This window comes from Nyctibius grandis, chromosome 3 (genome assembly GCF_013368605.1).
Source record: "Nyctibius grandis isolate bNycGra1 chromosome 3, bNycGra1.pri, whole genome shotgun sequence".
NCBI lineage: Eukaryota > Metazoa > Chordata > Aves > Nyctibiiformes > Nyctibiidae > Nyctibius > Nyctibius grandis.
Genome location: NC_090660.1, coordinates 5,317,270 through 5,330,842, shown reverse-complemented (window position 1 = coordinate 5,330,842; position 13,573 = coordinate 5,317,270). Strand labels below are relative to the sequence as shown.

Sequence of the window (13,573 nt, the reverse complement as noted above, 5' to 3'; positions counted from 1 at the left end):
CAATATATTTAAATTGACAAGTACTTCTTCAATGTCACCTTGAAAATCAAATAGCTCAAGAGCAATGAAGTGTTCCCTTGAAACTTGGTAGATTTTGTAGTGAATGTAAGCAACAATCAGTAAAAGCATGAAATGTACGTACAAAGAGAACCTCCCTAATAGCTACAGACAGTATCAACAAAACTACACGGGGATAGAGAACATCTCGCAGCAGATGTGCAACCCACTGGCTTCTCTAAGTGGGCACCCTCATAGCTGGTTACTGCAGGGAAGGTTTGCTGCTTCCTCCGAGACACGCAGAGCTGGCTCCTTGCAGAGACAAGGGCCTGCCTGGGGCTGGCAGTTTTTATCAGCTTTGACCTGACATGTTCTTGCAGCTGATCCACTAACAGAAAAGACACTAATTAATACATACATAATCTTTGCTTCAGTCTCAAGAGGCAAAAATCATGACAGATCCCAGAACTAGCCAGAAGTTTCCCCAAGGGTGGGGGAAGGATATGCTAAAAAAATTCGGAATGAATGCCAGAATACATGGTAAATAAATTAAAAGATGTAAAGACTGACCAAAAAATTGGAGCCAGATTCTAGCCACAGAGACATTTGGAAGAAACTGGCAAGAGATAGAAGCACCTCAGGAAAAGTGTTTCAATCCTTGCAAATAAATTGCAACTTGATGTAGTACCGGGGGGGGGGAAGGGAGGAGGGAGGGGAAAAAAAAAATATCCAGTGAGGCATCCTCGTTATTAAAGCCACAAAAGTTATAGGGTGATGTTTTCCGTTCGCCTGGTGGAGCGGTACCCTGGGGAACGGGGTCCGCGCAACATCCCCACCTCGCAAAGGCTGCGGGGGTTGCTGGGCACCAGGGTACCGCTCCTTTTGGAAAGTGCGTTAAATGAAGGCTCGGGCTTAGGGGTTTTCGGGGTGGGCAACTCACGGCAGCTGCTCGCGGGCGGGACGTAGACAAGCCCCGGGACGCCGGGGTGCGCGTAGCCCCGAGGAGGGGGGTTAAGTATATTAATAACCGTGTTAACGCCGTTACCTCCTCGCCGCTTCGCAGCAGGGCGCACCCCGAGCGGGACGACCCGCGGGCCGGGCTGGGGTCGGCGCTGCCCCGCGTCCCTCCACCGCTCGCCCCTGCCCGGTGGCTACTGGCGGGGCGGGAGCTCGCCCCGGGGAGGAGCCGCCCTCCCCCGCGTGCCCCCGGCGGCAGGCGGCGCTCCGCGGCCGGCGCTGGCTCTTGCGGCGCCGATCCGGAGCGAGTTGGGGAGCGGGGAGCGGGGCGCCGCGATGGAGCGCGGAGCAGCCGACCCCGGCCCCGGCGGGGAGGAGGTGAGAGGGGGCTGCGGGGCGGGCGGGCCGAGGTCACCCGGTGGGCGAGGGGCTGGGGCTGTGCCGCCCGCCCGGCTCTGCGTGGAGGCAACTTCGCCGCTCGCAGGCGGCACCGGCCGCCAACTTGCCGGGTCCCCTCCCCGCCCCGGGCCGTGCGCGGAGCGAGGGGCGCAGCGAGACCCGCGGCGAAGCGCGGCCGCCCCGCCCCGTCCCTCCCGCCGGGGCGCGGCGGGACCCAGCCGTCCGCCTCCCACCGGCCCCGGCGGCGCTTGCCCGCGGGCGGGCGACAGCCCCGGGCTGCGCGGTGGCCGCTGCCGAGCCGCCGGCGGGCCGTCCCCCCGCACCCCGCGGGCGGCAGCCGAAGGTAACGGGTCTGGCGCTGGGAGCAGGGGTCGGTGCGCTCGGAGCGGCGGAGGGTGCCTGCGCTCCCTGAGAATACTTTTGTGCTTGCCTGGTTTTTTGGGGTGGCTTTTCGTGTCGGGTACAGAAACGGGGTGTATTGAGCTGTCGCTGAGATGACGGTGGTGTGCCCTGGCTCCTGCACAGGAGCCTCAAATCCTGTAGTTTTTGCTTAGGCAGAGCTCCGGCTCCGTTCCCAGGTCTTTCTCAAGGTTTACACCAGATTAAGTCTGTAGTCAGGTTGCAACATCTGCTAAATAATACGTATAGCTAACGTGATAATGAATTGCGGTTTGGATCCTAAGGAAAAATTGTTCTGAATATGGATGTCAGTCATAGTGAATGTTTGCTAAATGCGTTACTAAAAATTTGAGTGCGTATTCTCGGTACGATCAGACCATAAATTGTGAAGGAATATCAAAGGTCTGTCCTGATTCAGAACCACACTGTACAGTTTTAATATACCAGCTTCAGCACTGGCTCTGAAAACAGGGGTTAAGATTTGTCCCGAGGAAGAAGGTTCTTGTCCCTAAGACCCTTGACAACCCTGATCACTTCTAGTGGAGTCTTTCTGAAGAGGCGAGCTCTCCTTTCCGAGCAGTGCTTGTGCTGGAGTTACTTTTGCAAGAAGAACTTCTTCCCGCATCTTTCTCCCCAGGGGGAAGATTGGCTGGGTCCGTAAAAAGTGGCAAACCTCCACCTGAGGGCATGTTTTTAGTTCAGCACCAAAGTTATTTCAGAAGGAAAGGTGTCTTTGAGTCTGCTTATCCCCTCCTGGCTATTTCTGTGGTTCTGAAATGACTTGAGGATGACCTTCAGAGAACGAAGTCAGCTTTGCTCTGATGATTTCAAACCTCTTTTATTTGCTCTTCTTAAGGCTTCCCTAAAACAAACAAGCAGAGCATTTGGAAGGAAACCTATGATTGAATATTCAGCACTTCCTTTCCCTTGGGTAAAAGCTGATAGATGTTCCCACTTGTTTTGGAAAGGTTTCTAGCCAAGCACGAAAGATCAGATTTGACACTGCTGAAGTAACACATGAGGTAAGCCAAAGGAGGGTAGTCCTTTTTTATACATCGCTCCTTATGTGGGGAAATAGGGTTAAAAACTAGGCTAATTGTCTCATGTTTTTTTTCCATGACGTTTTTGTTTTAGTGGGTTAATCAGTGTATCAGCTTCTGTGAAAACTCAAAGACTTTTGCTTTTTGAAAAATCCTAGCAATATCACCAGATATCTTCAGGCGGGACGTATCTGAGACAGTACTGCACTCACTAGGAGATTAACAGCACTTGGCCTTGTGCCTCTGGTTTTGTGCCTAATAATACATTGTGGGAGCACTGCATTAACTGTCAATAAATGTCTGTCATCTCTTTGGGCTTAATTACAGAATGGTTTTGAAACAGCACACAAAGGAAAGTTTCAGCCCAGCTTTTAAATGTGATACAGCCCTGCGTATATGAGTAACTCTCGTGGTGCCTGGATTTATCGGCGGTGTCCCCATTAATAAAGCCCTGCTTTGTTTATGTGGCTTTGGTTTTGAAGCCCTAAAATGTACGAGTTGATTTTTTTATTTCACTTTAGCAGCTCTGTGTTGATAAAACAGACGAGAGAAGAGTTGCAGTTTCTTTGCTGAACAGGATGCTTAGGCAGGACTGTGATGGTCTTTGGATGCTTCTCATCTTTCCCTTTTCTTTGTCGTCATTGTGTTTGATTCTGGGATAAATCATTTTAAATTCCTGACTATGATTTCAGGACGGTCTAAGAAATTGCTCCCAGGTAATCTGATTGCGCCTTGCACTGAACCCTGTACTGTCTGCAATCAGACAGGATCAGTAATCAAGCAGGTGTAGGATGGATTTTTATACACTGTGGAAACCCTCGTACTTCTGTAGTTCAAGACCTGTCTAATCAGAGAAGCTAAAGGCAGAAAAGCTGGTGGGAGCTGACAATGCTGTAGCTAACCTGTGCTAACATCGTGCACGGGTACTGTTGGTACAGGGTAAGAGTACCCAGATGGTGAATTATTCCAGAGTATTGTCTTCTGAATGCTCAGCATAGCTCTGAGCTTGTGAACTTGCGTGTAGATTGCTATTTGATTGCTTGTTTTGAGCAATCGGGGGAACGACCGAACTGGATGCGATCACTGTGTCCTCAGATTGTTTGCAAAGCAGAAAAGAGAGACATCATTTTAAGACTGAAGAGATGGTAGAAATAAATGTTCAATTTGAATGGTATTAAGGGAAGACACAGAAAACTGGAGGTAGTGAAAACTCTTAAACATTTTCTAAAGGTCTAAGTGATTGAGGAGCCTTTCTCCTGTTTTAAAAACGACATAGGCAGTCAAGGACCGGAGCATTAAATTTGTGATACCGATGGGTCTCAGCAGGGGATTCGAAAACTTTGTCAGATGTATATAAGTGATAAGGATTGAGACTGTTTCTTTTCAAATTTTTTGTAGCTCTACTAAAAAAATGAAGAAGCCATATCCACTCCGGCCAGGTGCCTCTTTAAATATTCAGTGTGCCTTGCATTTCATCGAGTAGCTTATTTGCCTAATTAAGACATCAGTTTTGAGTTGTGTGACTTGCGTGTTTCCCTACTCAGATTCGTGTCTTCATCAGATTGATTGTGACACCTTTTATAATCAGTGGACCTTAATGCTTTATTTGCATCAGTCAGGCATTTTTAAGTACCTATTAATTAAGCCTGATTACTTCAAGTTACTTTATACTGCTTTCCTGGTGTATTCTTATTCTGCATCACAGCTGAACCTATGTCCCATTTCAGGAGGCAGTTTAGCCGTATGGAAAGTCAGACAATGTTGCTTCTGTTCCTCTTGTGTAGTGTCTTGCCTGTGGAAGACCTTTTCCTTGCTTTGTTCTTTTTCAGTGGGACTAAGATACCAAGGCAAATTAAGATTCTGTGCAGTGTGGTTAAGAGCAGAATAAAAAAATAGCGTTTTTGAAGACTCTGGTGCTGGTTTTTTTTGGAGTTACCATCTCTGGATGTATTTAAAAAAAGACCGGACATGGCACTTAGTGCCATGGTCTAGTTGACAGGGTGGTGTCAGGGCAATGGTTGGACTCGATGATCCCAGAGGTCTCTTCCAACCTGATTGATTCTGTGATTCTGTGGTCATATTGGCTGATGCAAGATGAGTGGCTTTCCCACTGACTTCCCAGCAGAATGGGTGGACGCTCCCCATGTTACTCAAGATGAGAGAGGGGTCAGAGCCCTTCTGCTTTCCTAATATTGTCCTTCTGCCCTTACCAACTCAAGAATAATCTGTGATATCTTACTAAAATCTAGTGTGGTTTAGGATGAGTGCTTTACATTTTAAAACTGAAAGTGCTTCCACTAAGTTTAGGTGCATGTATTCCACTGAAGAGCAATTTCTGGAGCATTAGACTTCTTATTAAATATTTAAAATCTCTTTATATTTTTTCACCCTGGAAGAAGATGAGAAGTGTACAGTCTCCCAGCTTCTTAACATGAACTGGCATCTCTGATAATCATTCAGGTTATACCAACAAATTTGCCATTTCACAACCATTTGGTGATAAAATCTAAAACTTTAAAGCAAATCAGAGGTTTGTGGTATTTTTTTCCAAATGACAGAAAACTAAAGGAAGAGTTTAAATTATGGTAATTGAATTAAGTCACTTTAATGTGTTCCTGCTCCTGAGTAGAAAACGTCCCAAATGATCTCTTTCTCATTGTCTTTCAGGATTCTAAATAACGACATTAAAAATAAGGATAATTAAGACTGCTAACTGTGATGCCAGCTATTGGTAAAAATAAATGTAAAGCCACTGTGTTTACAGGATATCTACACAAATAACGGTTCTCCATGCTCTGTGCTACTTGGTTAACTAGTGTCTCTCATTTTCTGAGCTCTCTTGGTAGCATTTGTGAAGTTTGTTGAAAACAAGGGATCCAACTAAAGCATGTTAAATTAGAGTTCTGCACAACTGGCAGGAGGTAAATCAATATTAGGCAAATGGGAAAAAAAGATGAGCATTTAAAAGGAAAATTGTACTCAAGATTCTAGGAATATTAAAGCAACTGAGATGAAACAAAAATAAAGCATTAAAAACTTATCCTTTCAGTGTTGTTTCAAAAAGTGAAGAATTACACGTGCTGGTGATTATGGAGATTGTTCTCGTCTTCTTTTTCAGAGCTTTGTGTTTCTTTGAAGAAACAAATAGTGTTTAGACTGAGATGGTACCCACAAGAAGCACTTTGTAAATATTATTAATATGGTGTGGGGTTTTTTGACAATTGAGTTGGAAACATTTGTATCAGCCTTCTATAAATGGCTCCATTAGCAGAATAAATAGGCTGATATCAACTGGGCAGGGAATAATGGGTAAGATCCAGCATTGTCTGTGTGCAGGGTTGTCTTGTGCTAGGCTGCCCACTGCTCACCCTTCAGCGAACAGGAGCTCCGTGGGAACAGCTGTGGGCACGCTGGTGATACCCTTCCTCATCTGAACTCCATCACTCCCCAGGTGGAAAGGGGTGCTGACACGTAATAGAATCATAGCGTCATTTAGGTTGGAAAAGACCCTCAGGATCATCGAGTCCAACTGTTAACCTAACACTGCCAAGTCGATCACTATGTTGGCTTTGCTTGGGATTTACACCTGGGATTACACCTGGGATTTGAGCATGGTCCCCTGGGAACTTTGGAGAGGAATGATAAACGTGTTTGTTTTCTGAGAAGAGCCATTCTTGTGTATATCTCTTGCCATCCTGTGATTTTTTTTTTTTAATGTTTCTAGTCAGACACATTATTGGAATGAGCTGAAAATGAGGTTTTTCAGATGTGCTGTAAAGCAGGCATCGTGTGTTGGCTGTGAAGCAAATTCCTCACTCGTGTTGTCATTTTATGCATATTTACCCCACTGTCTGAATTACAAGACATCTGTAATTTTAAAATATTTAAGGAGAGACTGGACAGATGAAGGAAAAAGGAGGATAAGTAAACTAGTCAGATTTAGAATAAACCATCCTCCAGGGATTTGGTACAGCTGTGAGAATAATTTTTTGTGCCAAGCGGGGTACCCCTGAAAAATATACCTAACTTCTTCAAGTCTAGCTTATTTCTAAGACTTTGTGATTTTATCTGTGCAGGGTGTTGAATGGAACTTGGTCATGGAAAGGAAGCTCATTTCCACCTACTTTTTAATTTCTCCACTTAGAACTGGATCTGAACTATTGCTTTTAAATCGTTGTCACATCATGCTAGCTTTGAATCAAGGAAAATACTGCTTGGTTACTCATTTGACAGAAAACAGGTATCTCTTAGGGCAGATCTGCTTACCTCGGTCCCTCCCCTGCCATGGGGCTCAGTAGCGCATGGATCATGAGCCCTGGTTTCTGTGCCTTATACCACTGCTGATTCAGGTGGATTTGGGATTACTGGGCTGTTGCTGTCCTGAGCTGGAATTATTTCACTCACAACCAACTCAAAATTTGGTTACAGCTGAAGCGACACTGAATTGGGTGAGCAACAATGTAAGAACACCGTATTCAGCATCAACAGCAATGGGAGTGTGCTGGTTTAACCACACAAGTGATGTAGATTAATGAAGGGAACAATATGTAATTTCCATTAATGAGTTGAGGTCATGTTGCTTGTATGGGTGATGTGAAGCAATGTCAACCAGGAGCCCGGTTCACTGTCTGAAGCTGGTTTTCACACTGATGAACAGATTTTTCAGTGTGTAGAAAAATGTTCTGGGTTGTTTTTTTTTTATATATATTTTTAAAAAGAGGAACATCCTGCTTTGGAAATGAGGTGGAAACAATTGCTAGAGAAAATGCATTGTCAACACTGCAAATCCTTGAACAGTCAAAACAATTGGATAAAGGCTAGACTGAGCTTGAGGGAAAATGACAAGTTTTTGAACTTCTCAGAGTGAAGTGCAAGAATCCTGGGTACCCTGTGATGAACAGATTGTGATGGACAGCAAGAGAAACAGTTGTTTTCCTTCAGATTATCAGTGCAGTTTTTTCAACTGGTAAAGCCAGGAAGCTGGAACCTCCATGGAGACTCTGCAATCACAATATAAATTCATTCAACAAAACTCTGAGTATAACCCAAGTCTCTTTAGTTTAGAGCTTTTCAAATATTATTCCAAGGCTAAAGTCTGTATGGGTTAGGATTCTACTTTATTCTGACCTGCCAGGATGAAATTTTTACTTGGTTCTCAAGAATGAATTCTCTTTGCTCACAAACTACTTTTGATAATGTTATTGAGTTGAGGAGGAAATATTTTGAAAGCAGATACTTCCCAGGACGTAGAGCACATCCTCAGAAATTTTAGTTCCTTATTCTGACATCAGAAATGATTGCTTTTGGAGATGACTGTAATGTGCTTCTAATTAATGAAGATTATGGTAGACCATCAAGATTGATACCATCTTTCCTTAGTTCATGCTTCCTTTCCTCTTGTAGTGAATTTGCAGTTATATTTTGATTGCAGAGACTTGCTATGTGTATCCACGGACAGACGAGTACCACTTTGTTACTGTTACTGGACCTTTTTCCATCTTTTCAGGCTGCAAGACAGTGTTTTCAGCTGGGCTGTTAAATTTGTTTACCATAACACATGCTGACCTAGTTCTGAGCTTACCCCCGTGCTCAAGATAATGACTGGTCTTACCTGCCAGACCCAAGCAATCAGTGAAGCCGCAAGAGGCTTGTTTGTGGTTTCCATTGATGTGTATGGGTATGATGTACTTTGAATGATATCATTTATATGATGTCTTCCAATATCCAGAAGCACACAGTAAAATCTTGACCCTGTTATGTTTAATCATGGAGACAGTTCCTGTGGCAGTACTCACGTTAATATATTCAGTCTTAGTTCCCAGCTCAGTTTTATGTATCTTTTCTGGCTTATCATTCAGTTGAACTTGTGTTCATTGATTAAGGGAAAGTGATGGTACCACACCAGTGTCCTAGGGATGTCTCCACTCTTCAGCCTACAAGAAGGCAGGAACAGCTCCAGTCATACCAGTTCTAGTTCAGATACAGTTGATTTGCTATAAGTTCTGTACCTAGAATAATTTTCTTGCTGTGTTCTTCTCTCTCATGTTTTTCAAGGTCATTTATTCAGGTTTGCCTTTGGGCTGTACTTTTTAATGTTATTAGATGTCTGTAAAGTCATCAAAGGTGTTTCAGGAAGGACTTTTCTGAGTATGACTCTTAAAACCTGTGAAAACCTTTGTAAATATATATGGATTAGGGAAGCTGATCAGGGTTACATAGGAAAGAGAGAAATAAGAGGAATCTTAAACGTCTTTTCATGACAAGCTGAAGTAGTCTTGAAGCAAGTATAAGGTTCCATTTTATACCTGCTGACTTAGAAACAAAAGGGTGGGTCCTTTGGGGCTTGGAAACGCACAGTATGCACAACCTTTTCTTTATCCACTGAGAGCAGAAGCAGCATATCCTCCACGCTTTTGAGAGTCCCAGCATTTGATAATTGTAGATTGCGAATCTCCCCTTTTGTGTGTATATTCTTCAGTGTAAATGTCACTAAAATATTTCTCGGTTTAGTATTAAATTTAGTGTTTCCCTAAAACCCTTATTCTGAGTTCAGTCTCTCTTGGTGTTTTTATGAGGCTTCATGCTGTGAAGGCTTCCTTTGGCTGCAGAAGGACTTGAATTAGTTCTGCAGACTGCTGTTAGGGGCTCTGCAATGGGAGCAATTCCTGGCTAGATGGCAGAGAAATGTTCTTGGCTATGCTGAGGTAAATCAAAGGAGCCTGTCCAGATCTACCTTGGTATAAATGAGAGCACATCTCAGTCCTAGATGTTTGTTCTTGGATTTCTTTGTACTTGTACTGTGGCCTGGAGTTATAACCCTCAGAGTTATGGATTAATAATGTACTGCCCTTGGGCTAAGCAAGAGAAAAATTTCTCATTTTATTTCTTTTATAACTTTAAAATAAAAATTTGTGAAAAGAGCTTACATTCAGTGCCTAATCCTGCCAGACTTTACCCTTTATGAGTAATTCTTATTCACACAAACAATCCTACTGAATACATCGGTGTCCTGAAGTTGATGGATGCATGTAAGTAAGGGGTTTCAAGAGTGGGTCCTTACAGAACATTTAAAACCCTTTTATTTATCAAATCTCATACATTCTAATTACTAGTTCACAGTTTGTATGCTTTGTCATGTTAATAAGTGTGGTGAATCATTTTTAATAGCTGTTGTGTTTCTCTGTAAGGTCTGGTAGTGTTTGTGCAGACTGTGACAAATAACACCTGTTCAAATGCTGTACATGTGTACGTGCGTGCTTCTCAGAAATACGCTTTTTTGTTTCATATCAAACATGGCCCCTTAGACAACAACCTACTACAAGTCTAAATGCTGTATTTTTTTTCTTTTTTTTTTTTTTAAGATTGTCTAGAATTAATTTATTCCCCAAGTGAAGGGATCCACCTCTAGCTTTAGTGAGAGAAGACCAGTGTATGATCCAAGACTCATACTTCATTATGTTTTAATGAACTGGATTGATTGAGCTGCTTATAGAAAAAGTGTTGCAAGGGGGGCACATTGCTATATGCATGTATCAGTCTGAAAAACCAAAGTCAGATGAGGATTTGTCAGGTATAATGGCAGCAGCCTGATTCTTTTCTGAAGCCTCCAGAATCAGCATTTCGCTGGGTTTTCTTGCCTCCTCCTTGGTTGAGAAGATTTTTAAAGCGTGATCTAAAGATCAAAGAGAGTTGGTGACATGATTTTCTTCCCCTGCTTTTTGCTTCCTTGGCATCCTTTGTTCTGATTATTCATGCTTGAATATCCTTGCAAAAAGGGACAGTGTCTATTTCTTCTTCTTTTACCCCTGGAAGTATGAGTAAACTACCCAATGGTAACTATAAGCTGAGGGTACTGTTTATTGTAGAAGGCTAACAAGCACAAACAGTGAGAGAAACAGTAAGCTCAGTGGTGGTGTGTGCAGTTGGTGAGCTGCGCAGCGTAATACCTGTTTAAACTCTGATTGCATCTCTCTGGAAGAAAGAAAGAAGCCCATTACCACCATCCTGGCCTTCGTGGTGTTAGCAGTAGCTTGGACAGGATAGATTTCATCTTTCTTTCCAGTACTTCTTCTAAGTCCTTCTTCTAAGGGGCTACGTAAACAGAAGCAACCAACTAGGAGGGTTGCAACCAGCTCCAAAAAGGAGAAAAGAAAAGTAATTGTTGTAGGTGACTCCCTGCTAAGGGGAACGGAGGGCCCCATATGCAGGCCAGACCCGACTCACAGGGAAGTCTGCTGTCTCCCTGGGGCTCAGGTAAGGGATGTTGCCAGGAGGCTTCCTGAACTGGTGAGGCCCTCTGACTACTACCCACTATTAGTATTCCACGTGGGTAGGGATGAGATTGAAGGGAGAAGTCCCAGGGCAATCAAAAGGGACTTCAGGGCCCTGGGGCGTTTGGTGAAGGGGGTAGGTGCACAGGTTATATTCTCCTCAGTTCCTTTGGTGTTAGGTGAAAATAGGGAAAGGACTATGAAAATACAACAGATTAATACGTGGCTAAGAGACTGGTGCTGTAGGTGGGATTTTGGGTTATTTCTCCCAGGCAACTAGCGATAGGACAAGAGGACATAGCCTCAAGCTTCGCCAGGGCAGGTTCAGGTTGGACATTAGGAAGCATTTCTTCTCAGAAAGAGTCATTAGCCATTGGAATGGGCTGCCCAGGGAGGTGGTGGAGTCACCATCTCTGGATGTGTTTAAGAAAAGACTGGCCATGGCACTTAGTGCCATGTTCTAGTTGACATGGTGGTATCAGGGCAATGGTTGGACTTAATGATCCCAGAGGTCTCTTCCAGCCTCATTGATTCTGTGATTCTGTGATTCTGTACTCTTCACCACCATCACTTCAGAGAGCTCTGCAGTGTCCTGGCATCGTACGCTGAAGTCCTTGCCTTGAATTTTGTCACAAGAGCTATATGAGGCCCATAATGACCTACTTAACAGGATTTTGATAGTGCTTTCCTTCTCAATAACCTAGTTATTGCCTGTGTACCTTCCTTAGCTCAACCAGCCTCAATTGCAGGCAGAACTGTTGAGGAGACAGAGTACAGATCTCTGAGGAATTCACAGAAATAATTTGCAATCCTGGCAGAGAGCAATATTTTCTTAATTATCTTTTTCCATGAATCTTGCGAATCCACTGGAGTATGTCAGTTTATACCACTCTTGGCATTCTCAAAAGTGGACCATTATTAAAAAGAAAAAAAGAAAAGGTAATTGTACCACAGAAAGATCCTACTCTACAATTTTTAAATTATTCTGTGCATCACTGGAGATTTTGGTGCAAAATAATGAAGCAAGAGACACAGCTGCAGTTATATTAAATAGCATAGAAAGGTATAAGAGAAATCAAACCTTTATTTTCAGAATGTAAATGAAAATGCCTGTCTGGGTTTAGGAGCAAACTGTTCCTAAGAGCAGGATATGTCATGATTGCACATTATAAGGTTCCTTGAACCTTCCAGTGAATTGCGTTGTATTAGCCACTGATTTTTCCATCCTATTTCCATTTATGAAAGCTAGTAGAGGTGATCTGACTTTGAGCCATTCATTGCTGGAATTTCAGCTGGCCATTAAATGTATCCAAATAGTCATAATATAAGTGTAATGATCCACTTTCACTTAAAATAAGTTAGTGTATAATTGCACAGCCTGGTATTTTGACTTCAAATGGTACCAGGTCAAAGTAGAACAATGGTGTTCAGGCTATTTATCCATACATCTGGCATTATTTTCTGTCCTCTGTTGTCATGAGCATGAGTTTTGTCTCCATTCATTTTGTGCATTCACTTACCTGTTCACAGGGATAACAGGTATCTCAAAGAGCCATCTGAGGTGACTTCACAGTCATCAGATGCATATCGATAGGGCTGTCTCTGAAAACATGTCCTTACAAGCTAGGCTTAGCAATGCCTGACTTCAGGTTTCAGAATGAACTAAAGCCCCAGGTTTGGTTTCTGTGCTGCCTGGTGAGTCCGTGAATGGATCTGTAATGCCATCCCATCGTGCTCCCTGGTTACTCAACTTAAGAGTTGTGTAGCGTGACCCAAAGCTTTTCTGCAGCCTGCACAGCTGAGTTTATGTTCTCTGGAAACCAGAGTACTAGAAAGTGTGGGAACAGGCAGGAAAATAGGCATCTAGATATCGTTAGGTTAGATTCGGGATACGGCCAGGTTTTGTACCTGTTTGCAGAAGGTAGAAAGCGCTCCAGACTAGACATTGTCATTGTCATTTGTTTGTTTTTCTCCACAGGAGTGTTTCTGAGCCCCTGCCACATAGCCAAAGCTGAGTCAAAGCTGTGAGCAGGTACCTCCCTGAGTCCCATTAAAATGGGATGGTCTTCAGGGGCAGTTGCCTTGGAAAGGACAGCTGAGCCTGCTGTTTTCTTTGGAAGGGCAGTGAGGTGGGACAACACTGCCCTTGAGCCGGAGCCATGAGACTGGGAGCTAAGTTGCCCTCTGGAGTGAAAACCTCTGATTCTGAACATCTAGGGCAGTGCTCTGACTTCTTGTCTGGGTGTTGCCTTCAACTCCCACGCTGAAGCTGTGCCACCCATGCCAGAAACTCTTAGGGCTGGATTGAGAAGGCAAAGGCAAGAGGGAGCAAGCTACTGTGCCCCGTACTGGTGATGGTATGTAGCTTGCTTCTCATACAGTGAGGATGAGGATGAAAGATAATGAATGAATGTGATAATGAAACCGGTATCCCTCTGCCGCTTCCATAATTTTGTCTGAGCCAACTGCTAAGTGTTGGAGTGCCAGGAAACAACATGGGTTTCCAGGGAT

At 43.8% G+C, this 13,573-nt stretch overlaps 1 protein-coding gene across 3 annotated transcripts in view; it reads left to right on the top strand.

Moving 5' to 3' along the window:
- Positions 1-1,252: 1,252 nt before the first annotated feature.
- The window catches only part of KCNG2 (potassium voltage-gated channel modifier subfamily G member 2), a 62,838-nt gene continuing 50,517 nt past the window's right edge, over positions 1,253-13,573 (top strand). Inside the window, exon 1 of one of the 3 annotated variants that reach the window (XM_068396512.1) lies at positions 1,253-1,332. The gene's annotated coding sequence lies outside the window, so the exon portion shown is untranslated. Of the gene's footprint in view, positions 1,333-1,614; positions 1,697-2,699; positions 2,775-13,573 lie in introns of those variants that run through there. The other 2 variants (XM_068396513.1, XM_068396514.1) reach the window with 2 other exon arrangements.